Genomic DNA, 12,500 nt, shown 5'->3' with positions numbered 1-12,500 from the left:
AAGATTTCAGCAGCAGATCAGATATTTGTCATTTTCTTTGAAAGGTGTCTGCAAATGGTCACGACAAAAGAAAAATCTCAGCACTGTTGCGAAAACAACCATTAGAAGCCAAATCGATTCAAACAGCCTCCTGCTCACACTTTCCCATTGGAGACTTTGCTATTGTGTTCTGGTTTTCTCATTACGTGTTGTGACTTTTCTTAATGTTGAGTTGCTTTTGCATTTACGTTATGGCTTTGATATTCTTGTTGAGTGTTTCGTTTTAGAAACATGTTTTTTGTATTTATGTAGCATTCATTGTGTTTGTGTAGTTTCTTCCCACAGTCCGGAAAACACACTGCAGGTCTCTGATCCAGACCCTGTGTGGCTGCCTACCAATGGGTCAGTTCAGAGAAGGAATTTATACAATGGTGATTCATAAAATATGATAAAACTAGTAATAATGATGATAATTTTACAAAAAAATATCGTAATGTCCTTTGTGGGACTCGTCTGTGTCGAGAAATCGAGAAATGCAATTGTGTAGTTTTGGAACACTATTATTCAAATTGTACTGATACTGAAGGGCACAAAATGTGTGTGGACACCAGATTATTATGGTTGTATTTCACAAAGCCGACAGCACCCCGCAGATAATTTGAGAGGCAGAACAAGTGGAAAAAGCCTGGATTTGGTCCAGTTTTGTTTGAACCCTTCTTTTCATTTGGCTGTGCGACTGATTGAGCTGACGTTTGACCGGCTCACAGATTTTACCCACAGTGCTCGGCACAAAGGCAACGGATCATAACTTCACATGGGCACTGGAGGATGACTTTCAACTGATTTGCAAGTCCAGTTTGTAAAACAAACTTAAGTCAAAATTTCAATACTATTCTGCATCATAACAACACAGACAGAAGGACTCGAACATCCTTAAGCAAAAAGCAAGCTAATTGGTCGACTTACTTATCAGGGAAGTTTTTCTACTGATTGGTTTTTATTCAGTAAATCAACAATTTCCAACCTCCTCATGTCAAGAACAGAGTCGGTAACAAGTGTCTATGCAAACTTATTTTAACTGCTGCAGCAGTGGTGAGTGCCTTTAGTGTCATTCCTTGTCCTTACTGTTTTGTTTTCTTTCCCTCCCACTTGTATTTCTTGATTCTTCATATGTTTCTGCACCTTTCGCCCACTCTTGGCATGTATATAACCTCTCCTCCCCCTCTGTTTTTACCCTACACTTATCCTCCCTCTTTCCATACCCACTTTCCTCTGTGTACCTTACAATTTCCTCTCACTCCGTCTTATTTCACGCTTGCCCTCAGATCTACCATTTACCTCCTTTTGTCCAACTTTCCTGCTCAGTCTGACTTTTTCTGTCTTTCGCTGAGCCCCAGGTTACATTTCAACCACGCCATCTTTAAATCACAAAAGGCAATTCACAACTACACTGGAAAATGAGAGGAAAAAAACATTTGATCCATTTAAATAAGACTCCTAAAAATGGAAACAGTTGCGTTTATATCATTTCCACACCAGCTGGCTGCTATCAGCATGCAAACACTCCAGTGGAAATTCTTCACACCAAGACACAAAAGAACCTAATTATTAGAAATTATGATAAGAAAATTGAACTCCTAAAAGTACAAATCTTGTTCATTGTGCTTCTGTTGGAAAAAATGTCACAAAAACAGCTAATACCACAAGACCCATTATTGCAGCTGATTTTGTGTTTGAGAATTGCTGTTGTCTTCAAATAAAAAGGACTGAATGTTATATTTCTTGATATTCTGGATCACAGTAATTAAATGGGAACATTTGAGGGGTTAGTTTAGATGAAAGCACTACTGCAGTCAAACTGTAGGATCTGTGGTGATGTCTTGAAGTTACGCTAATTATGACAGGAACAACGTATAAAAGCAGGCAGCAAAGAAACTCTGTGTTGAGGAAACGTTGATTTATGCCTCCCAGGATCTTTACCCAGAGGACTTTTCTTTAAGTTTGAAGTAAAACCTAAAGCAAGTGTTTTTTTTTCTCCTTCTATAGTTTTTATCGTTGAAGACACCAAATCTTAACAAACTTTGTGATGGACCACTAATGACTGTGTGCTGGAGGTTGGGGGACCCAGGTCTAAAGGGTGGAGGAGGTAGAGTCAGTCCCTCTACCTCATACTTATGCCGCTGATAAGACCTGACAGCATTCATTAAAATGAGGTGACCCACTGGAATAGATTAGTTTTTTTTCTTTTTTATTGTAAAACTTGTTTTATCTGGAACAATTTCTTGGTATAATGCAGTTTATCACCCTAAGACGATAAAGTTCTTATTTTCTCATTAATAGTAGATTATCATGAATTCATTTGTGCCAGAAGGGCAACAATACACTGTCATAACAATATATTATATATGAAACTATTAAATATTATCGTGATATTATCTTCTCCAAAGAAAAACAAGATCTTTTAGTAATACTTTAATTCCCTCTTGTTAAAGGAAACGTTTCCACATGCAAAAGACGCTCGCTCAGTTTATTGATTATTAGAGGGGATGATAGTGGATGAAATGTTTGATCCACATGCATTAACGTAACTCCACTGATGTTTACCACATGTGACGCGCTTCTGATAAAATCAGCAAGCATTCCTGATTACCAGAACTGGACACACTTATGGTATTATCTTCATCAATTATTTTGTCTTTTTAACTGAGCATGTTGTGAGTAGCTGCAAATGAAAGTTTGTCATTTATTCCAATATATGTTCATGTTGTGTATTGTGCAGTGTACATTAAACGTGGAGATTTAGAGGTCTCATTTTCCAGACCAGTAGCATTAACTGACTTTATTTAGGCCTCATTCACAGAACAAATTCAGCTTTCTGGGTGTCCAGTGCTTGCAGACACTGAAGAAAGCAACGTCTTGAAAACAGCTTCTAAGGTTGAACTTTCTGAAACCTCTTGAAAAGAAGTCATGAACGAAAGCGATATACATATATATATATATATATATATATATATATATATATATATATATATATATACATACGTGTGTGTGTGTGTGTGTGTGTGTGTGTGTGTGTGTGTGTTCTTGTATTTCTATCCTTGTCGGGGCCAAATGTCCCCACAAGGATAGCAAAATGTGGAACGAGGTGCCTTGTGGGGACCTTTTTCCGGTCCTAAGTAGGAGAAACAGTGTTTTCTTGACCATGTTGTTGTTACTGAAAAAAGTAAAAGTGCAAAAACATTTCTTTAGGGTTAGGCTTTGTTGTGGTGTGGGTTAGGGTTAGGGTAAGGGTCAGGGTTAGGGGCTAGACATGAATGGGAGTCAATGGACGGTCCCCACAAGGATAGAAATACAAGACTGTGTGTGTGTGTGTGTGTGTGTGTGTGTGTGTGTGTGTGTGTGTGTGTGTGTGTTATTATGCTTTCTTTAGCCTCCAGATCAGTTCCATAACCTTTTCTCACAGACATGGAAAGTCAAGATGTTTTATCATCAGCCTCCAGTTGTACCAACCACCTCTCAAAACCTGTTTTATTTTTCAGCCATCCTGCAAATGATGAAATGATGAGATGGATGCACTTTTTTTTTTTTTCCTTCTTTAGTTTCTTTGGTTTGGAAATGAGAAATAACAGCTACACATCCGTCTGCAGTGATCACTTCACAAAATACATTTTAAAACAGATTTAATTGAATTTTATTTAACAAAAAAATACAGAAAGCTATCATCAAATAAAGGCCTCAGTTTTGATGTTCAATTTAATTCAGCTTTATTTATATTGAGCAAAGTACAACACAGTTATTTCTGAATTCTTTTAGAGAGAAAAACCAACAGTTACACATGAGCAAGCAGAAGCGACTGTGGAAGGGAAAAACTCCCTTTAAAAAAAAAAATGAGATGAAACCTGCAGAAGCAGGCTCAGAGGAGGCGGCTTGCTGCTACCCCCTCTGTTCTGTTAGACCTTTATTGGTTGTTGTTGAGTGATGCCAAATCACGTTTCTACCAAAATTCCCTTGATGAATACAAACAAGAGTCGAAACTGAGACACGTTCGTGTTGTGACTGCTTTTCTGGCTTCCTGAGAAAAACTCTTTGACCTTAAATGAGGTGAACACTTCGTGCATCGGCGCTAAAGCGTTTCTTCTCTCACCTCTTAATTTCTTTCAATTTAACTTTCTTCTCGACGCGTTCGCTCCCCGAACATAAAAGGAGAAATGCCCAACCCTCCCTTTCTTACCTTCCTCTTTCCAATTTCCCTTTTTCTTTAACTTTCTCTGTATCTTTTTCCCTCCAACATCCATCTATTCCCTCTCTTGACCCGCTCTTTTTCTTTTGTCTCCACCTCCGCCTCCCCTCCAATCACACCGTCTCCCTCTTCATCTCACTCTCTCGCCGAAACCTGATTTACCGCTTGTTAACATCAAAGGGATGTTAGACTGTTGGTGCCTCAAACTATTTCTCCAAATCATTTTTATTTTCCAGGTGTAAATCAGTGTGAAACCTGCACGGTTACTGTGGTCGGGTTTCGTTTTCCAATGAAGGCATAAGACAAGTCGGGCGGGGGGGCACAATGGGTCTGCTTGAACTACCGCTGTCGCCTTTGTTCAGGTCTGGCTTTTTTATTTATTTTTTTATCAGGTTTGCTGAATTATACTTGCACCTAGAATGAATAGCCCAAAGGACCTTCTTAGAAAAATCAACTTTTAGACAAGTGGGAAAGTTTGAGGAAAGTGTTCTGGAACTTTTCGACATTGGAGAATTACAGATTTCTCTCTGCAGCACAGGGAATGACCTGGAACCTCAAAAGAGTACTTATACATGGGCCATGTCTCATGATATTAACGTCTGACATTTAAATTTAGCCTATTTTATTCATTTCTGCTTTGAATGGGGAATCCAATTGTCAATAAAGCCTGCTGTCATTTCTTTAGGCTAACTTAACCGTCGTTATCAATGACATGCATAAACAGTTATATTATATTAATGATGAAAACTGCAACATGGTGAAGCTTCAGCTGTCAAATGTAAGAGATGAGACGCAGAGCACAAAGTAGTTTTAGCTTTAGGTAGAAGGGTACTTATCCCTCTGTCTTACTTCCAGAAGAGAAGCCGAAGAAAATTTAAATAGATTTATTCTGATTTGGTTAAAATCATTGAAAGATAAAAGTTTAGCAAAGTGAAGCAGAGAAAAGAACAGTATAAGAAGACTTAAGATTTAGATTCACTAGTTTAAAACTGAGCAAGAAGCACAAACTTTTTATTCTTAAGTGAGATTTATCATACTTTTATCCCCTGTTTAATTTAGTCTTCCTTTGAAATGCTCATAGGAACAGAAACGCATTTCATTAGAGTCTGTCCTCTAAATGATGCTGCTGGAACGTGTGTGTGTCCTCATGGCGCATGGCTTCGGAGCACAAAGCCAAAATGAAGCGGCGTGAGCTGCCAGACACATAATGTGGAGACAGCAACACTTAGACAGAGAATTTACTGCATGAATGCTGGGAGACAGGCACACACACACACACAACACAAGCATACACACAGCTGGGGACGTGGCAGCGTGACTGACAGTGTGAACAACAGCTCTGAATAGCTGTTCTGACTGATTGGATCCCCCCCCCCCCCCCCGCATTTATTCCTTGTTTATTCAATGTTCTTCATCATTGAACACAAACGATGCAGTAACCTCGAAATACGGGGAAAACTGTCACAAACTCTTGCTCCATTGATTCAGTCAGTGTGAAGGTTATACAATGCATACAGTACATATGAATTCACGAATCAAAACTAATTAATCTATAGTTCAAAATAAAACCAAGAAAAACAGAATGTGATTATTTACAAAATCGGGGACCTTTTTTAAAAGAGTTAACCAATTTCTCTGCATAGATTGACTCATGACACCCTGGGAGATGAAATAATGTTACTTCTTTAAGTTCCAGACAAGGTCGACACATTCAGTGAAACTCAAATATGATTTACGGAGCAGAGCGTACAGCTTGATTCACCTGTGTTCATGTGTGCTATCAAATTTTGTCTTATCAACTTTGACTTGGAGGCCGCCGTGTACACAACAATGTTTTCAAGTGTTAACGGAAAAGTTAACGAGCACCAACTCGTGGCCTAATGAGAAAACCACATTGTTTACAAAATACTGCTGTGTTTCTGAAATGAAAAAGCAAAGCAAAAGCTGTGCGTTTTCACTTCAAGTGTCGTCGTGTAAACAGGGCTCAAAACTGTAATTTCACTGAGGCCAGGTCCATGAAGAAACCCCATCCATGTCGATTATGAGTTGAGGGTTTAGTTGCAACCCGAAGGTCAAAATGCAGTCAAGAACGCTCCAGAATAGAACAAAAAGCAAAACAATTGGGATTGTTTGAACTTGTTCTCCAGTGCCAGCTCTTCAGTGTTTCATCCATTTATTGTGCGCACTTCAAAACTGAGGGCCACTTTACCCTAATGGAGTTTCTGAGCAGATTTCAGGACTTTACAGCTTTAAAAAATCCAGATGTTCTCTTTGCATGTGCTAAAATCTGTGTCACTTACTTCATAACAAGATAAAAGGTTATGGGATATGTTTCTGGATTTTTGTGAAAGATTATTGAGTGCTCAAGACCAACAGTTCATTGTGTTATTAACTAAATAAACTTAGATTATTTTGCCTAAAGTTTAATGTAGGCCCGGGTACTACAGGCTATATGTGGCCCTTGGGATCTGCTTGACTGGCTCTTTTCAATTGCAAATCAAATGAAGTGTGCCTGATGCATTTAGTACTTTATTTACATTTAAATGGTCCTTGGTGCATCGCTGGTCGCTACATGGTGGACAAGTGAAGAAACTGTCAGAGTTTTTTATTTGGTGGTGAGACACCAGCACCTATTTGCTAGTTTTGCTTTGCTTTTGTTAAAAATATGAACTTTAGATGAAATAATTGTCACTACGAGGCGATGGACGAGCCCCATCTGCGACGTGCGCTGGATCCCGTCCACTTTGATGAAGTGGACGGGATCCAGCGTACATCCAGATGGTGCTTGGCATAGATAGAAAAAGGAGACATTTTGGGCGAGTTTGTGCTTGACTGTGACAACAAGTCGGTCATGGTGTGTCTGGTGTGGGCAACTTAACCCTGCTCTCTTCAGCTTTGTCCTCTTCTTGAAGAAATCATGGCCTTTACTGGATTTCAGTTGAGGGACTTTCATAAAAATGTGTCAAAATAGGAATATCTCTCAGGAAGATTAGCTGAGGCAAATCGTAGAACTCCAAACACGATGCGCAGACTGCATCCCCTCACTGCTCATCTTTTATTTACATACACTGGAAAGATTCAGGTGGCCAAGTTAGCTGTGTCTGTTTCTCAATGGATTCTTGTGGTTGGCTGCTGTCGCACAGACACAAACTTGACCACAATTGCAACAATCTGGCAGAGAGTAAGACAAAAAGGTAGGTGTGTCAGACACAAACACACATAGAGAAGACGCTCAGGCTCAGAACAAACAGATTGGTGTCTTTGCAAGTAAACAGCTGAGTTGGAGGTTTAAGGACACTGAGGAATGGATTTAATCTCTGTGTTTCTGAGAAAGAGAGAGAGAGAGAGAGAGAGAGAGGGAGAGAGGGAGAGAGGGAGAGAGAGAACACAACAAGTGGAAACAGTGACGAGAACGAAAGCAAAGAGAGAAAAATTGAAGAGACAGAGAAAAAGGAGAGTGGAAAAGGAACAGTAAGGAAGAGTGCGGGGAAAAAAACTAACCAAAGTAAAAGTGTGGATCTCAGCAGTTAGGACTTGTTCAAAATACAGGCCGGAACAACAACAACACTAAAAACATCCTGTCGTCACCTTTAGTAAATACCACAAACACCACCGCAGAAACTGTACAAACCTGCAAAGACAATTTCTGCAAACTTTTCTAACTTTTCTGCGACAGTTCTAAGAAAATAAAAAAGACTAAAACTGAACTGTTTAAAGTGTGTTTTGTCAAACAGCCATGGTCGAGTCCTGGCTCATAGCTGCAGAGCTTTGTCGCCGCACAACAGAATGTAAAAGGACTTTACTCGCTCAGCACATTCCTCTGCTCCAGCAGTCTCAATGGACTTTACACAATCGGCCTCATTCATACAATCGCGCACGCACACACACACACACACACACACACACACACACACACACACACACACACACACACACACACACACACACCAAGAGTCATGGTGACCATACAAGGTGTTTCATCACCACTGGGAGTCATTTCCACTTCGGTGTCTTTCCCAGAGAGATTTCTCCAAGTGGACCAGGGGAGCAGAAGGATCAAACTCCAAAGCTCAGACTGGAAAAGCCACAGCTGCTTCAGGGATGTTTGGCTAATTTGTGTCTCGAGTGTGTGCTGGTTTTTCAAACACCAAGAACTGGTTCTACGTCATCCAAGAGAGTCACACAGTCACACACACTCATGTTCGCATATGCCTGCAATTCAGAGTCAACCCTTCACCTCAAAATTATGTTTTGGAATTTTGGAGCCAGGAGAGAAACCCGGGCATGCGCACATGAAGAACATGTGAGCTCCACACAAAGACTCCCAAGACTCCCCGCACTCATAATTGGGGCCTTGTTGCGATGAGGTAAAACAAGAGTCATCTCTAAAATCAGACAATCTGGAGCACTAATCGTCTTCTGAGCTTGATTCTTCATCTTCCAGAGGAAATGGGAAAAAACATCTTTGGCAACTTTGACAACAATTTGGGTGTCTGTTTACACAACAACTGTGGTCAGAGCCACTGAAAACTTTTTGAGAACGCACCCACTCCACTGTCAATGTTTGTAGCTTATCTCTCTCCGTAAGAGTGCAGTTTTGTTCCAAAGCCACACAACAGCTCCCACGGGTAGAAGAATATTCGCTGTTTTCAGCGTTGCCATGTAGACAGACATCATGTTGAAAACCTCGCTGTATAAATGCGAAACTTTTCCCAAATGAAAAAATAAAGTTCTATGTTTTTACTTGAAATGTTGTGTAAATGTGATCTTGGTCTTCATGTGTGAGACTGCTGACTAGTTTTTTTTCATGTTGGATAGATTTCTGCACTCCCAACTTAACTTTGAAGGAGCATAAGTAACAGTCAAGCCTCCCGCCGGCCCCAGACTTGGCAAATATGAGCTGGAAACATGATTTTTTGCACTCAGACAAAATGTACTTTACTACGAGTGCCCACTGTGATTTCTAATGATCTACAGTTAAAGCTGCAGATTATGCATGCAGGAACCTCTGACCCTCAGACCTCAGGCTTGTTTCAGAAGAAAATGACATGTTTTATCTTAGCTACTGTGCAGAGGTTAATTGATGTTCACGTCCCCGACGAGTCGTGCATGAACATGCAGTCTTTGTTCCACTTACTGTGCACTTGTCAAACCACCCACTCACCCTCCCTTAAAGAAGGAACGATTACTTGTTATCTGAATGTCAGACCTTGAAAAGAAAATGATGCTCCTGGGTGAGAGGCACCTGTGGCTCTGGTTACATTACACTAATTTTATTCGGATGCTGTTGCCACTGGGCATTTGTTATTACTTGAAAAGATATTTCAGGCCACCCGGGAGATTTTATGTCTTGAAATAATGCATCACATCAAGGTTCTGTTAGAGGACTGTGAGGAGAAAAGCATTGACTCCCTCTGGTGACAGCCCTGTGTTACAGATGAACACAGCAACACATCAGCAGAGAAGTGTGATGGCAGCAATACTTCACATCCCTCTGTTTAGAGACAGTTATTTCACATATTCTATATTCAGCTGAAAATTGCATTAGGATAGCCACTGCTGAGAGTCAATCTTCAGGATTCTGTTTTAACTGCAAGTGTCCATATTGTTTATATTTATTTTATCACCCAGTGTTTTTATATTTTGCTTTTTCTTTGCTTTAGAAAGAGTATCTTGCTTTGCTCAACATATGTGAGCCTAACAGAGAATCAGCCTCACTAAACTCTACTGACTGGTGATATGGTTTTAGAAGATAAATCTCTTTAATTAAATATTTTCCTCACTCTACAAGTTTGGAATGTTCAATCACAGATTCACTGGAGCCAAACTCATAATGAAAACAAATTTCCTGTGTTACTATGAGTCACTTTCAGCAGTAATCTTCAATAATGATGGCAAGAACATTCACATGAACAGACGATGACGTTGTATGGATTGCTATGAAGGTGACTCTCAGCTACAAAACTGCCAAGTTCCAGGAAAATATGGTCTGTGATTTGTGACACTTTGGAGGAAAAACACCGTCATTGTTATTATTATCATTATTATTATTATTATTATTATTATTATTATTGTTGTTATGCAGCTATTTACTACAGCAGTAGTGCACATGTGCAATAGCAGCATTTCAAACATCTACATGGAGATGGGAGTCAGAGCAAACGGTTCTGTTTTCCCTCATTTACAAAGTGATGCTCCAAAATAAATTTCCTGCGAAAACAGGTCCAGGACTTACTGACTTATTTCCATTACTTCTTCTCTGCTGCATCACAATGGGATCCTCCACTTTCTTATTGTAAAGGGTGAATGGAATTCATTCTTAAAGGCTATTTTTACCACTCCAGCAATCTCGTAGCACTTTTCATCTACTCAATAATGTCCATAGTTGCCAGGCAATGAACATGACATCCGTATAGCCCCGATTCCTGTCGACTCCCTGTGATGTTGACTTCAAGAGTGAACAGCACACGCTGCCGACAGGGGGAAGAAGAAAAAATAAAAAATCTGGTTGCAGTGCCTTCCACAACACCCATCTACTCATCCTGTAGTCCACCATAGCCGTTGCTCCTGCCCTGCACCATACCTGAGTTTTCTCCAGAGTACCTTTCCAAAAAATGAAGTTAAAGAATGACCGCTTGCTGAGAAAAGTCGCAACATAAGTCACGAGCAGTGCAATATTCCTAAGCAGTTTACCAAGAGCAGCAGGAAATAGTAGCACTGGTGCACAATCTCTTTGTGCTCTCTGGGTTTTTCAGTCACTTAAAAGTGAAAATACAGTTTTGAATATTACCCTTCCACGAGTGAGACATCATCTGATGTTTGAGTCAGACTGCAGGTTTTAATAAGTTGCAGTGCATCTTTTCCTGGCTTTGACTGCAAAACCAATTTCTCCATTCAAGTCTTAAAACAAATGACAAACACACCAGAAAGGAGCAGGAATAACTCTGCTGGGGTTTTCCTGTTGGTGTACTGCCACATAAAGTAATACTCAGACTATGCAATGAGGTTTTTGCTTATTACACCCGTCTTTCCTTTCAACTCTCCACCTCCCAACCTGAAAACTTGCTCAGGAGTCCCAAAACTCCGCCGCCCACTCACACCCATTTACTTGTGATCTCCCCAGGCTGAGTCATTTATTTAAATCCATATTCATTTCCCTTCCAGCTAAGTGATCTGTCTGAATTTACAGTTGCTGGGCTCCCTCTGTCTTCCCTCACTCTTTTACGGAGCCAGATTTCCTCTATTAGTCTCTCTCAGATGTGTATTTTCTTCCCACAATGCTGCTCATCCATCTCCCTCACTCTCAGATTTCATCATGCAATCTTTTTCTGTGTGTGCTCCACAGCCTCCCTCCTCCCCTCTCCGCTCATTTCAATCGCTCGCAGCCTGGGGCGATCCAATCCATCTGACTTTGGGAAGACCATCATCCAATCAGAGCTCGCTCAGTAGACAGAGGCGGGCCCTGAGGGACCCCCGGCCCCACTCTCTGATGGGATTAGACGTCCCACCTGTCTGTCACTTAAGGAAACCCACACTGGGCCAATCGCCTCTTCACATAGTTTTATGTGACTGTTATTTAGACACAGGGCTCACACACACACACACACACACACACACACACACACACACACACACACACACACACACACACACACACACACACACACACACACACACACACACACACACACACACACACACACACACACTGATGAGTGCACCCATTAGCAGTCTGTAGCCCCATATATTAGTCTTCTGTAGCTCGGATAATAGACAGCTGAGTGAGGGAGCAGTTGAATGGTGTGCGCATACACAAAAAACACACACACACACACACACACGCACGCACGCTCAGTCTTGTATTTCTATCCTTGTGGGGACCTTCCATTGACTCCCATTCATGTCTAGCCCCTAACCCTGACCCTTACCCTAACCCTAACCCACACCACAACAAAGCCTAACCCTAAAGAAATGTTTTTGCACTTTTACTTTTTTCAGTAACAACAACATGGTCAAGAAAACACTGTTTCTCCTACTTAGGACCGGAAAAAGGTCCCCACAAGGCACGTCGTTCCACGTTTTGCTATCCTTGTGGGGACATTTGGCCCCAACAAGGATAGAAATACGAGAACGCACACACATACGCACGCGCGCGTTAGCATCTTATCTCTGGACCTGTCATTTTAAATTTGTAAAAGTGGGGAGTGAAATGTTCTCTAATGGACATCTGCACTCGCCTTTTCTCCACAATAAAAATGTGTAATGGAGAGATTAGGGAGAG

General features: G+C 40.8%; 1 protein-coding gene across 1 annotated transcript in view; it reads right to left on the bottom strand.

The window, feature by feature from the left end:
- Positions 1-12,500, bottom strand: part of LOC115385325 (transmembrane protein 132C-like) — a 116,259-nt gene that overhangs the window by 21,222 nt on the left and 82,537 nt on the right. The gene's annotated exons all lie outside the window — the stretch shown is intronic.

Source organism: Salarias fasciatus, unplaced genomic scaffold (genome assembly GCF_902148845.1).
Source record: "Salarias fasciatus unplaced genomic scaffold, fSalaFa1.1, whole genome shotgun sequence".
NCBI lineage: Eukaryota > Metazoa > Chordata > Actinopteri > Blenniiformes > Blenniidae > Salarias > Salarias fasciatus.
Note: the sequence above shows the minus strand (reverse complement) of the source record. Positions and strands in the feature narration are given on the sequence as shown.